The 15,070-nt window shown below is 44.0% G+C and overlaps 1 protein-coding gene across 1 annotated transcript in view; it reads left to right on the forward strand.

The window, feature by feature from the left end:
• The window catches only part of UST (uronyl 2-sulfotransferase), a 1,214,931-nt gene that overhangs the window by 195,036 nt on the left and 1,004,825 nt on the right, over positions 1-15,070 (forward strand). The gene's annotated exons all lie outside the window — the stretch shown is intronic.

Raw genomic sequence — 15,070 nt, forward strand, 5'->3', positions numbered from 1 at the left:
CTCACCCTCTGCTTCCTTGTCCTGCAGAGCCTGTCAACCCCTGCACGCACTCGTGTGCGGCAGGGGCGTGACAATTTGCTTTAGAAAGACTGCTTCGTGCGGTCACAGAGCGATCTTTCTAAAGCGACCTTCTTGTGAAAAGATTTTTGAAAAAGATCTTTTCACTGGGAACGCTTCTGGTGGCATCATTATGATGCATTTGCGACAGATCAAATGCATTTTGTGCTGCCACATTCGCATCAGCGCTACGCCAAATCCAATTCAAAGCAATGCACTGGTGCTTCAGCAATTGAGCATGCGCAAACACCACTTGTGCATGCACCAAATGCATTTGGCTGCTGCAAAACATGTTAATGAGGACCTTGGTGTTGCAATGCCTACTGCCAGAGTCAAGGATGGTAAACGGTTCTCCCGGAGAGCAGCGGCTACTGCCACTGACAGGAAGCGCAGTGCAATTAGAAAATGGCTGTAATGAGCTATTAAAAGCTGATACTGGCTTCAGAAGTACCTTGGAATTAGTACATGCAGGCTTCTGATCAAATAAGTCGATTACGCATGCAGAGACACCATTCGTGCATGGACAGTTACATTAGTTAGAGTGCAAGTCCCAGCACCCTGTATCTGCACTGCAGCTAATGTCATATGTACAGTAATCCTGCCCCAGAAGTAACCTGGTGTATATGGGATAAGGTACCGTACATTACAAGGGAATTGCCAGTCACCAAGTAGTGTTGCGACCGAAGAGTGGAAACAAGGCCGAAGACTCAAGTCACGGAACTCGCAGGTGACTTGCGGTATCCTTTTTACGTGCAGTAGGGGGTATTTTATTGCTTATATTACCTGCCAGCACACTGTCATGGCCTTATTACCTATACTCTTGCTTGATCTAACATAAGGGATCTTCCATGTGCTGATACATATAATCAATGTAGAATTGATGCTGTGCCTCGTATAATATGCTGTAGAAAACGTGTTTAAGCAGTTTAATAAAAATGCTTCTAAAACGTTTTGTGCTTTAAAATAAGTAATACCATGAAGATAAAGGATTGCTCTCATGTGTGGAACTCCAGCATTGCACACAATAAACACCTTCCATAAACATGTCCTTACAAATCAATGAATGACTGTAAGGTGTCCTAGAAAACTATTTTTTAAGCCAGCTCTCTGCTGGCTCAGGCAACACGAAGCATAATAACCGATGGCAGAGCAGCAGTCCTGTAATTTTCTTATTACAGGTGCGAAGTGATGTCACAACTCTCCAGTAATAAGGTCATTCTTTACGGGCTTTTATATAGACTTTGCAGCCGTTCATGTGTTATATGCACATAACATGTGTATTCACTTTATACAGGCCAGCGGGATAATCAGCGTCCAGGTTGCTTTTTCTCCCTGAACACAGGGAAATGGTTCCAACAAAAATAAAATGAGGGAGTACACATGTTACCCATGCAAAATAGGAAATAGACTCCTAGGAACCTGTTGCCTGGCCCCCTTCTTCCACCCCCCAGCTCTGTGGCTCTTATCAGCAGTACCAGCTGAGCACTGCCACAGGAAAGAGCTCTAATATCACTGACTGGAAGAGAAATAAGATATAAATGTATCTTTTATTTATCGTTTTTGGTTAGCATAAGCAAACCTTTAGCAGAATACAAAAAAAAGATAAGGCACATTTCTCTTTAGATACATCAGATAAAACACTTTTCATAGAACACTTTTTTTCATTGAATCTGAATCATAAGGCACAAAAACACATCAACTTAACATGAGATGTAATTAAAGGACACCAATTCAGGTTGCTAAACCGCCTCCTCCCAGATGCTCTTGGACTCGTTAAGTCCTTGAGTCAAACTAACGCAGATCAAAACCTTCTCCGGCAGTTGTGTCAACATACCAAATGTCTCTTTTAATTTACACAAATTAATAGGTGCTAATCTGTTTTAGAGTTACAATTAGAAGCCTAAAGCAGACCTTTGGGAATAGGAATTACAGGTGTACTCCTTAAAAAAGTATTTTACTCCCAACTTCACAAAATAGGGAGTATAATCCTCCCACTTAAAAGTGCTGTCTGGAGTCCTTAAGGCAAGTCATCTTTTATATAATTTAATGCAGGCGCCAATAAGTCACATTAAGTAGAACTACTTGCGCGAAGTCGCTGACTCTTAACATTTCTTGTGATTTCGTTTTAATCCTCATCATCCTCATCATATCGCAGTTTAATTTGGATAAAATAGATCCCTAAAACCAGTAATACATGCACAAAACATACCACTTTTATACAACAATTTGACAAATAAAACTATGTGCAATTACGCAGTATGATTAACACGTCACATCGGGTCTCATTATAAGCTGTAGGGATGTAAGATAAATGGGAATACGTGGCGATCACAGAATTGCTGCCAATTTGCCGCCACATCACTGACCTCAGAGTTTGCAGGTGAAGTGGAGGCTTTAAACCCTCCACTCAACGGTGGAAATTGGAAGATTTACTGCAGCTGAATTACCGCTTATGGTAAATCTGCAAATAGCCCCCTGGAGAACACCGCTTGTAATCCAGCGGTAAATCTGCGGGCCCAAGTGGCAGTAACGATAAACAGGTTTGGTGGCAATTCTGCAAACCACCACAGAATGACCACCATGCTATTGTTGAGGCCCATTCTGTACTTTTGGGGAGTTTACAGCCCCTCAAGTTCAAATGAGGATCATGGGCATAATACTGAACGCATCCCCTTTAGTTCACTTTTCTTGTCCAGGGCATCATTTTGAGAACGGGAGATGTTTTCCCTTTAGTTTTACATAACTACTCTGGAGTCCTCTAGACCATATTTAATAGCGTAATGTGGCAATAGCACTATTGTTACTCTTGGTGTAGAATAGGGCATTGCTTGAAAGTAATATTTGCTGTGCCATACATGCTGCTGCTAGGCCCTTGTCCTCCAGAATAGCTCCTGCTCCCAGGGTAATATCCTGTACCCAGGAGCTACGTTCAGCTCCTGGTTATCGACTCTTTGTCGATCCCTGTTCATTGTGTCCAACCTGTCAAGTTGATTGCTCCAGAAGTAAGACCCAGCAGGGGGACATAGAAAGCAGGCTTGCAGAGGTGTAGGTCCTGGAGGAGGGCAGCAAGTAGTGACTGAACACCAGAACTGCAAAGCCTCTGTCAGACCATCTGTGGCAGACAACCCCATCCCTTGAGATTAATTTGAGAACCATCTGCTCCTCCTATCAACACCTCAACTGCTTAAACCAACGTGGGACCAGATTGCTGCAGTAAACAAGAAAAAAGGTTTTGGCTGTGCACAGTGGGGCTTGAGGGGCAGATACGCCTTCTTGGTGGCTTCCTTAATTTTATATGCTTATATACATTGTGCTTTAGCTCCTTGAAGCGTCTCGTGTGCTAGATGTAAACACCAATAATTATCTCTGACCCAAATAACTGAACAGACTCAAAGAATATGGCAAGGTACTACATATTAGCAAAATTAGCATAAAAATAAAGTAGGGCAATTTGGCAAATAATAGGCAGTAATTCACGCACTCACACCCAAGTGTGATTATACAAAGTTGTATACCTCGATAGGTGTCATCTATGATGTCACCTACGTTGCAAACTCAAACCTATTGAATGGAGTGATTGGTCAAGGGAACATTTGTACCTACGGTATGTATAAATGTTAATAACTTCATTGGCTGACCCTTATCTGGCATGCCTTGAACCACCTTAAATATGTATAATACTGATTATAGTGGAAAAATGGCAGCGGGTTGGTCTTTGCAACATTGTATAGCATGTTGCTACATAGACCCTCTGATTGGTTGGCATGCTTTCCCAACCTTGGACTTTTGGCTTGTTAGCAGTACGTAAGCAAAACAAAACGCAGGTGCTGAAACCAATAACAGACTACTCCCCACTTTCCCAATTAGTCCATCGTCTCTTATCATTCAGGCCCCAAGCCAAGGCTTCTTCTTTGTAGTTGACCTCGAAGCCTGTTCTGGGACATTTAAGGGAGTGTAGGAACACCATTATCTGTGTTTGGGCTTGATGAATAACCCTTGTTTTTAACTTCTGAATCACATGTAAGAAGACCACACATTTGTCCATCTCTACCTCCTATTTGCTGCTATTTGATACGATTGAGCTGGGTGTCATTACCCTTCTTGGCCTGTGGAGACTTGCTCACTCCATCTTACATAGGTTTAATTGTTTAATACTTGGCTCTTGCAGATGTTTTCTCCTTTGCTTAATCTAAGAGAAATATGTCTTCAGTACATGGCCTATCCTTTTAACTCCCCTTGTGCTTTGCAATTATTCCTTGAAGTAGCATCCTTGATCCCAGGCTAAAAGACTGCTCTTTATTCCTCACACAAAGCTGTTTTTCGAGCGTCTCCTGACTCTACAGCCATGGTCTGTCTCCGAGGTAGCTTGATTGGTTTTAATACGAGTTCGATGTCCATCCTTCCATCATGACCGCTCTAGCCATGTTATGTTTTCCTCTGCAGCAAGCTTATATATGTCTCATCTACCTTGTATTTCTGTGTAAAAACACTTATTAGTCAGAAGGTTACTTTATCTTCTCTGCATATATGCTTTCTTCATATTCGATTACATGTTTCTCTTGTTACTTTAGTTACATCTTTATTCTTTGAGTATTGTGTATATCGTTTCAGTGAGTCTCAGTATCTTTCCTCTATGACATCACTCTGCTCTTGTCAGATTTCAATTATAGCCATATGATATCCAATGGTGTGTGCAGACATCCTTCCACCCTCTTAGTGCGAGGGTACATTTGATACGGTTGTCTGAGCGCATATCGTCTCTCATACACTCAATGTGGTATTGGGATGATACCTGGTGTCCCACATAGGGTTCTTCTCCTACTGTTCCAGTATAAGGGAGGTGAAGAGGCGGGAACTAGGGATGACATGTCCACCTGCTCTTCTACAACATACTTCTGGCCAAACTTTGCATCTCTCTCTTTCTCTCTATATATATAAATACTGAGCCAGTCATGAGGAAGGAATCTCAAATTCAATTGAAATTTAAAAAAGCCAGTGGACTTTTTCTGTGGTTGAACAAGCATTAACTTTATGTCAAGGAGTCATGGACAAATAGCCTGTAACAATACAGAATGTACCACAGCTAGCATATGACTTACAAACAGAAATGTTCGACATTATGGGTGATAGTGGATCAGGGCTGATGATGCTTTTGAACCTCTGAGCGGCCTTGGATCTTTTAGATCATTCCAAACTTCTAACACGCATTCAGGAAATTGGTCATTGATCCACTAATACGGTTGAATGGCTCCGGACATTTCTGAGTAATAGAAAGTCTAGGATCGTCTGGGGAAATGCTTCACCTAATTTAGAGCCCATTATGTGTGTAGTTCCTCAGGCGGGTTGTTTGTCCCCCATTCGTTTTTAATATCTTTTGCCGATCATTATGCGATCTCTTGGACTCCTTGGGACTACATTTTACTAACTACGCCGACGATACTCAGCTACTTTTTAGACTGAGTGGAGAATATACAAAGGACACAGAGCTCATTACATCTGTATATGAGAACATTCATATTTGGATGACTGAAAACAGGCTTTGCCTCAATAGTCAGAAGACTGAACCTCTGATTTTTGGCTCAGCCCAAGCAAAAGAAAAACTAGGAGTGGACTATACTAACCTGTGTATTGATCAACATCTAATAAACACAGTTAATAAAGTAAAAACTCTTGGGGTTACCATTAAGGCATCGCTTAATGCAGACATCCAAGTTGCGAGCGTGTCAAAAAACATACAATATTATCTCAGGCATTTGTGCCTGATAAAACCTTTGGTTTCAGTCATAAACGGTGCTACTCTAGTCAGAACTTCAGTCATGGCAACATTGGACTACTGTAACGCCCTGTTAGGCGGAGCAAGTAAATGTTGTATTAAAAGACTGCAGATTCTGCAAAACGACGCTGTAAGAATCATTAAAAATGTACCAAAGCATGAACATATATTACGGTATAAAAGAGAACTGCATTGGCTCCCTGTACAAGCCAGAATAGAATTTAAAATGACTCCATGACTAACAAATGCTTACTTGGTCACGCCCCCAGATATCTGAAAACATGTGTCACTGTCCAAGATTCTATCAGAAATACTAGATCAAAGAACTCCATGGTGATTGATATGTCCCAGATCCAGACGAGTCTAAGGAAAAGAAAGGTCATATCCTGTAAAAAACGGCCATTGCATGGAATAAACTGCCTGCATATTTACGCCGTGAAAGATGTCTGCCAGCATTTAAAAGAGCCCTAAAGACTTTCTTATTCTCCTAGGCTAATCTTCTGTATAGAGAGTCTGTACAATATATTCCCCAGCTTTCAATCTACCTTTCTCTGCGCCCAGATGCCTACAGACTACGGCGCATTAGAAATAGATAAATATATAAAAGATATGCTTGGAGCTTCGCAGGAGAGAGCAATAATATCTGACATAGAGCGGGTGGGAAGTTGATTAATCCAATACGTTTGCAGTCATCAGGCATGCCGGAAGGCTCAGGCGAGCAGGGTTTTAATGTACCCACATGCAGGAAAGGAAATGTCATGTTCACTACTGGAGGGTAACTGGCCAGAATAAACATGACATATGAGGAGCATGGTTACGCTGCATATGCAGAGTGCTCCTGTGAGGAATTCGACCATCTGCATTGTGGGCATGCGCTCGGCTGGGCTGAAATGTTTTAAATAAATGGAATGATGGGAGACAGACCTCAGGAAAATGTGTGGGGCTAATCCACACACATTTTCCTATTCTCACACCACATAAAAAGCAAAGACCTGTGTACTTTGGGCTGGACACCACCTACAGACACAGTCCACCCCTGTCATATTTAGTTTGAATGTGACAGCCAAGGAGGGCATGATGTCATCCCAGGAAGGGGGAGCCCACCTTCCCCCTGCCATGACAGCCTCATTAACTGACAAAGGCTTCATTGAACTGCCCTGCTCCTTTGTTAGGCCCTGCAGCTGGTGGCAGTGATTAATATACCAACCGAGGGTACTGGCTTCAGAGGATAACAAAGGGGACAGGAAACCCAACAACCTTTCATATGTAACTGTGTGAAGCTGAAGCCAGTTCCTGCCCTTGGTATCAATGGCAAGTGAACTGCCATGTCTGGGTCTTTTGTTGCAGTATGCCACCCCTGCTAGGGGGACCCCATTCATAAGATACCAGAATGTGGTTTGCGGAAGCCAGTGAGTTTGGACTCTCAGCATCTTCAAGGGAGACCTGACGCTTTAATCAGGGACCACAGGGAGATCCATTAACCAGAGAAACTCTTTGATCACAGAAGACAGGCAGATGGGTGGGATTTAGTAGCACAAGGGATTGAGCCCAGAGCTCTGTTGAGAGGAGTTTTCCCTTCTTCCTGTTCCACCCCTTTACCTTTTCCTGCTGCAAAGCATCCTGGTTATGGCCTCACATATATCGAAAACTGTTCATAGGGACCCCAGCATTTGTTCACTAAGGTAGGCTTAGCCTACACCAAATTCTGTGGCCCACTTGGCTTTAAAAGAGGCAGATCATCTGAGAACTTCAACGGAAGTACCAGAGAAGAACTCAAGCTTGAACCCTAGCAGAAGGTACAGTTGCCTCACATTTTCCACCAGTGAAGGAAGGCCAGGATAGCCTGACTTGAGGAGAACCATCTCTGGTTCCGGAAGCACCTCAAAACCTTCCTCTTTGCTTCTGCTTTCTCTCTCCCTCTCCCCTGCTAAATTCTTCACTGAAACTGCACTGAATCTGCAACTGGGCCACTCTCACTGACCTCGGTCCTGGGCCCAGCCACTCTCCACTTGCACTGCCTCCCTGGCAACCCCTGCACTGCGGGACTGTCTCTGTATCCCTACAGCCCCCCCCTTCCCAGCACTTGCCTGTACTTACCTTGCACTTGCCACCAGCTGGCCCTATTTATTTATTTTATTCTACTTACCTTGTACTGCACTTCCCCCCTCCCCTTCCCCTTGCACTTTTTCCCTTCCCCCTACCCCTGCACTTGCGCGATCTAAATGACACCTGGCCTAGTAGGATCATTGTCTGTCTTCCCCTTGTCCCCCCCCTGCCTCGTCGCGCCTTGAAACACTTGTGTATAGGCGCGTTACAAATGCCATATCATATCATATCATATCCAAAGAGGGAAGCAAGATCCCTCCCCTAAAAAATCTCCCAGGGAACACTGGGAGATACTGAATTCAGAGGACCCTCCAGCTGCTCTGCAACTGGTACCCATCCAGCACACAGCATGCCCTGCTTAGGCTCTGAAGTAAGCTTCCCGGATAGGAAGTGCCAGAAGGTCTCTGAACCTACAGCCAAGGATAAGGCAGCTCCCTTCACAACAGTCCTCAGTTTTGGGTGGTCTGCCTTAAAGGATGACACAAGCCCATTGAAGAAGCTGGGAGAAGTGCATTGATGAGCCTCTACCAACGTCCGCCTTCAAGGACATTTTGGACTCAGTTGAGATCCTTGATCCGCAACTGACGGCAACGCTGACCATTGTAAAGTCACCATCGCTTAAAGACATCTGAGACATCTCGACCATTGCTTGAAGACCGCTTAGTACTGAGACAACGATTCCTGATCTCGAGCTGCCATGTAGGCCAACATGCAGCTGTTTGTCCAGGTTCACTCACCGAACCATCTGGCCGCCTGATACCCGCAGCTAACTCCCGTCTCAAACTCTGTCACAGAAGCCTGCAAAGCACCCTGAAGCCGACTTGACCCTGTCGAGCTCCAAGAACACCTACAGTACAAGGTACTTTGTGGTTCTTGTCACCTGGTCCTTCCTGGAAGGGCCCTAGAGACATTTTAAGACCCATTGCTCCCTTTGTGCTGAAGCCAAGAAACCTTAACAAACTGTTGTGGTTATCAACCATACTGACGACCCTGCTGCCAGTATCCAGAGTGCATCCCTTTTCCTTCTTTGTAACTGTCTGCCCTCTACATTTTTCTAGAGGGTGGGTTGTATGTTGTAGTGTTGTTAGACAGTTGTGATTAATAATGTAGATGTGTTTAATACAACCTTGACTGGACACTCCTTTTATCATTGTGTGCTGATTGTATTTACCCTGTGTTGCAACTAAACAACGATACACAGCCTTTCCGATATAAGCCTGCCATTCCGTCGACGTTACCAAAATTGGACAACGAGGTTTATAATTTGCTTGTGTTTCCAATCTGTTCAGATCCCTTCTTCTGTATTAGAGGTGTGGGGCTGATGGAAGTTGATTCGTCACAGCTTCCATCATGTTGGTGGTGCCAGGGCGTTCCAGCTGCATGGTGATCCAGTGTGCCTGCAGCATTGACCTCTCCAACAGGTGAAAAAGATAGCGGATCTGTGGTGCTCGCTCCGAAAGGCTGCCTGCACCACTGCACTGCTACCTGCACCACCTAGAACATTTCCTTTGACGCTTTGAGATCATACCAATGATACATAATGCACTATATAAATGCCAAGTAACATAACATAACATATGTAAGGGCCGTGGTCGTCGTAAACCAGCTTGATAAAATGTATACACTGAGACTGGTTTAAATTCCTTGGTTGTCATAGAATGTACGACACCTTGTCGTCCCCTATTGCGTTTCTTAAAAAGGGGAGCATGTACATAGTTTCTGCATAATTACATTTTGTGGGCGTGGCATTACAATGTGTGGGTGCAGTAGCAAAGGCGTGGGTGTTACAAATATGCAAAGTATGTCTATCCCCTTGCCTTAGGCTGTAAAGAGTCAGTCCAAGAATAGTCTATTGAAAGCCAAATTCCTACATGAATAACCTTTGTCAGGGAAGAATCATGCCCCTACAAGATGCCAGCGGGCAGACTCGATCCCATCCTCATCTATTGAAGATAGGATTTCAAAAGCGGATGCAAATGCGATTTCCCATGCAGCCTACCTGCGGCCATTTCTGGGGCTGCGCATTCTGACGCCCATGTACATTTTAATATGAATGGTAATGGCGCTGCTTTGTTAGTTGAGAGCAAAAAGAGAAAGTCGGTTGCAAAACTATGGCATGTTGTTACTTGTTACTCGTGGCAAACTAAAGGGAGCCTGAGTCGTACGTTTCCATTTCAACAATAATAATTTGAACTCTTAAAAATGGTATTATCCAAATTGACATTTTACAATTGACCTTTTGCACTATTGACCTAATTATAGTGGTTCTAATTGACCTGCTGCACAATTGACCTTTATATTATTTTAGTTCTTTTATATATGTATTGTGTTGGTTTTGGATTGTAGATAATATAAGGGGATTGGGTGAAGGGTTGCGGGGGGTTTTGCATTGAGTGGGAGGTTGCGGGGGGTTTCCCCCGCATATATGTCCTAATTGACCTTCTAAATTAGGTCAATTCTCCCGAGGTCAATTGTGAAAAGTTCAATTAGTATACAACTTTTAAAACAGCTTGTTGTTTCTTTCCTATCTTGCGTGTCGTTGCCCTAAATATCTATATTGTGGCCGACAGTGCTTCAAGTGTGGTAAGAAATTGAGTGTGGGCCCTCATTTGTGGGCATTGTGTGCATGATGGGCGTGGTCCAATAATTGATGGGCGTGGCCTAAGGAAGAACATGAAAAATGATTTGCCAAAATTATCTTTTTTTTAAATATCCTTTCCAGACTCATACTAGCTCGCTGCTCATATATATAATGGTTTTATTTCGGTCAATGTATTGCCACAATGAACACGTTTTGCACACCTCATTCCCAAACTTGATGCATCGCCTCCCCTAGACATGTACAGTATGTTTCCTATTCCTTTCACACCGGCAGAGGTACTAATAAAGCTCGTCCGCCTTATTCCTCTATCTTTTAACAGCTCTTAAGTCAGGGCTTTGCTTTATTGAAGAATACAGAGTCAGCAACTTATCCAAGGTTCGGCGCGAGTGCCCCCATCCTTCCCCCCTCTTGTCTTAAGTTTTGTTTTGCAATTCGGGCTTTCTAATCCTGCCGTTCTAACGTGAAAGGAAACTACTAGTGCTACAAGAAGAGAAAAAAAAAACATTCAGGTACTAGCTTCAACGCAGGAGAAGGGACAACTTCATAGCTCTGTAACACGATTTCCAGTCCAAAACGTACTCAATTGGTTGTTTATCTTGCAACAGTACCCAGAATAAGGATGGTTTTCAAGCCATTTCATCAAATCTGCTCTGTAGTGCACAGATTAGATCAACGAGCCTGAGGCATCTTTGTCTGTCGGCGAAGCTGGCGGCTTGATTATCTATTCTGTTCTGTGCACTGCAGAGCAGATTAGAACACTGATCCCCATGTTAACTGTGGGTCAAAGACGCCTCAGTTACCTGGGAAGGATGTTCGGTCATGATTCAGCTCGATCTACCCATAGGCCACAAAGAGACTGTAACTTCCTCTCGTGACCCGTCGCGAGGTTTGTAAGCCTCGCGAGGGAGACGTGAGAGGAAGTAATAGTTTGAGACACTGTTGCAGCTGTGACTGACAAAAATGCCAGCCAGCCACATAATCGCGCAAACTGAGCGACGATGTGGCTTGCTGGCACTTCTGTCAGTGACAGCTGCCTGACTTGAACATGGCGACGGGCTCATCTGCCGTTGAGGCTGTGGCCGCGGCGGAATTATGTCCTGTCGTTGTATGGTGGGACCGAGGGCCCGGAAGGGCCCCGACTCAGGATCATGTTTTGGAGACTGCCAGGGCTAAAGCCCGACTGGCCCGGCTCACATAAATCACTGGTGGCCGATTCAAAAAGGTTACACTCTTGACACGTAAATGATGCGGTGCTTAAGTTACCATAACGCACGCCCGTTTTCTGCTTATAAGCAAAATTGATGCATGCTGTAAATAATGAACATATTTTTATGGTATTGCGTACATACGTCTGTTTTTCTGTCCTTGCGTGTACGTTAAGTGCTTTGCACAATGTGTATATTGGACATCGTAAAGCTTCCAGAAAAATTGACTACTTTATTAATTCCTAGGTTTTCTTTCTGTCTATGAATTAATATGTTGATCAGAGGTGGAACTCCTGCCTACAAGCGTCATGGGAAAGATGAACAGATTACTGTCCTTCCCCATACTTTCCGGAATACTGATTTCTGCACGGTTTAGGTGCAAAGATGAACGGGGGGTGGTGCATGTCTCAGTGATTCTGAATAGCCACAAAGTTACTACCATACGTGGGTAGCATGAGTATTTACAACAAGGTTTCCAGGCCATTTGCTGCTGGGATAACACACTTTTCCATACCACACATTCACACAGACACATTTAGGTGTACACCGTGCGCTTTAGGATATTGCATCTGGTTTGTTGGAGTCTTGCCCTGAGCATCAAACTTTGATCACCAAGGCAGCAGCAGAAAATAATTTTACTCCTACAAAGCGAGCTCCAGGGACAGCCAATGCTCCTTCTTCGAACATTGATAATTCTATTGTACTGGATGAAACATTTTTAAGATTGTCTAGAGGCATGGGTGACCTTGTTACTACCAATAACCGACCTGTGCTGTTGGACAATCTGGCTGGTGGTTCTATTACTACTGAACTACAGCAAGATAAAGGGTGCGCCTTTGATGGCAATTATATTAAAGATCATACCAATTTGGACTTTTTCACCCCAAAGAATATCCACATCAGAAGAAAAGCACAGATCTTGCCTAACTTTGACTCTCTAGGGGCAGCCTTCATATCAGCTTTACATATAGTCTTAGAGTCCTTATTGCGTCTCTACGACAACATCAAGGACACAGTAATTGACAATGGGCCGCATTCCGAGTTTGGAGGTAACCACACCGCTATTTGCGGCATGGCTGCCTCCAAACTCGTTCCGATTCCGTCCTGGTGAATGGAGTAATTACGGGTCCATTCCAAGGTTGGAGGGACCGGTAATTCCCCATTCACCAGGGCCCTTCCCCATTCCCATTTGAGCCCCCGTAGGGTTCAATGGGAATGGGGAAGGCGCTAATAACGGTACCGTAAATTACAGGACCGTTATTAGCACTAAAATCCCTTTGCGGGTCCGGTCCTTAACGCCTGCTAAAAGCAGGCGTTAAGGAAGGACCCGCAAAGGGAACTCGTAGTAGGGTGGTAAGGGTTTAACGGCACCGGTCTCGTTACCGGTGACCGTTAACCCTTACCACCCTACTCGGAATGAGGCCCAATGCTATGAAACTCTCCTCCGTATTTTGTAAAATTCAAAAGCTTGCTGACCTTTATAAATGGGGGAGAGATAATCATGTCTACACTGTGTTAACTTATCATTAGGCTCGAATAATGATTCTCCAGCACAAAGGGAAACAACTCTACCAGCCCCATTGTGATTAGTCGGACGCCCAATAGGACTATGGTATGAGAGTAAGTGTTTCCCCTGTGTTGTTTGATTCTCCTGACAAACCTAGAAATTTAGAGGAGGCTAATGATTTTACGTTTGTTCCAAATAACAATCATGGCAAAAACAAAGCCAAAAGGAAGAATAGAGGTGCATGGAAAAAACGAAGTTCTGATTCCTGCATAGTTACTCTGTTAACCAGTGAAAGTGGGGGGGGGGGCGATTTACCAACCAATGTACCAGTCAACTACTTACCCCAAACTAGTGTGTTTGGACATAGGCACATCGGGGCAAAATCAAACTACAATGACCGCTTATTTGCATTCAACTAAAGACGCGGCCTCTGATCCCCTAATTGCAGATGTAGTGGCTAATACTGCCAAAGCTGGGGGTGAGCAAGTTCCTTTTTCAAACATCACATCGCCTGTTTCTTGCCCGGTGAGCATATCTGCACAGGATCAAACAAACTTGCCTGGGTTGTTACCGATACCTACGGGTTCATACTGTATTCCAAACGGTATTCTAATGTTGTGGGATGGGAAAACATCATTCAGATAGATGGCTCTTTATGTATGAACCGAGGCATATTATTGGACCTTTTTCATATGATTTCATCGCAGAGAGCCCTGCACAGTGGTGATATTGATTTTGTGGCATTACCAACACAAAGGAATGAACGCCTGGTTTGTCACTTTCACTCTAATCTAATATCAAGTATGGTTTGGGAGCAACAACTTATATTGAGATCATTGGGCTATGATCTCTATGAACTCAATTCTTCAGAAGAGGCTTTGGCTTTTCTCTCTGTATTATGACAGGGGTAGCGCGCAGGGACGGTTGACCCAGAGATCCAAAGGGTCGTAGCACATTCCCTACACCCAATCACTGATCAACCACCCAACTTAGCTATTAGGGTCCAGGATTGGTCATGGGTGGAAGCGGCGATTAAAACATTCACTGCTTTCAGCCAGGACTTGATACAACTGTAACCATCACTCTTTATTGATTGCCCCATGGAACATGTGTGGACAGGTTATTCTGGCTAAGTTCTTACATAATTCACATTTCTTTGAAAATCATCATATTCTCATGTTCCAGGAGACTATGGCTACACAGCATTTTCATCTGGAAGGATTTATAACATATTCTAGAGCCGACGTGGATCGAACTAGTGCTGGTTTGGCTATTGCAATAGAAATTTAAACATTCACTCTGAAATTATACATACTTCACAGGAGGGCCTTTTGGCTGTGCATATTTTGTCAAAATTGACTAATTTGGACGCTTTTGTAATCAATCTCTATGCTGGAATCCTCCCATGTCAAGCATCGTCATGATACAATGTGCTTTGGCTGTGCTCTTGGATGACTGGCTGGCTAAAGGTCACGCACATACTGTGATCATGGGGGGGAGGGGTTAACTCTAAATGTGCATAAGGTCATAACCTGAATGAGGCTTCTGTAGTGCCTTCCTCTGTCCTTGTTAGTATACACTGAGGGGTTCCTTGGGACACGTCCTTTTCTGGCTGAGCGTTTTTCCAAGTTGGGCTGTCAGACACCAATGATCTTTTAAATCCATACACGTGGCACAGGGGTACAGCGCAGTCTCGGATAGATTGCATCGATGTATCCAATTAACTAGGCAAACAGTGCAGTCCCTTGCGGTTGTATTGCCCATGTCTGGGTGATCACCTAGTACCGCACTTTGTTTTTCAGTTTAAAGTGGTTTGCACG

The sequence above is a fragment of the Ambystoma mexicanum genome, chromosome 4p, assembly GCF_040938575.1.
Source record: "Ambystoma mexicanum isolate Mex_15411 chromosome 4p, UKY_AmexF1_1, whole genome shotgun sequence".
Classification (NCBI taxonomy): Eukaryota; Metazoa; Chordata; class Amphibia; order Caudata; family Ambystomatidae; genus Ambystoma; species Ambystoma mexicanum.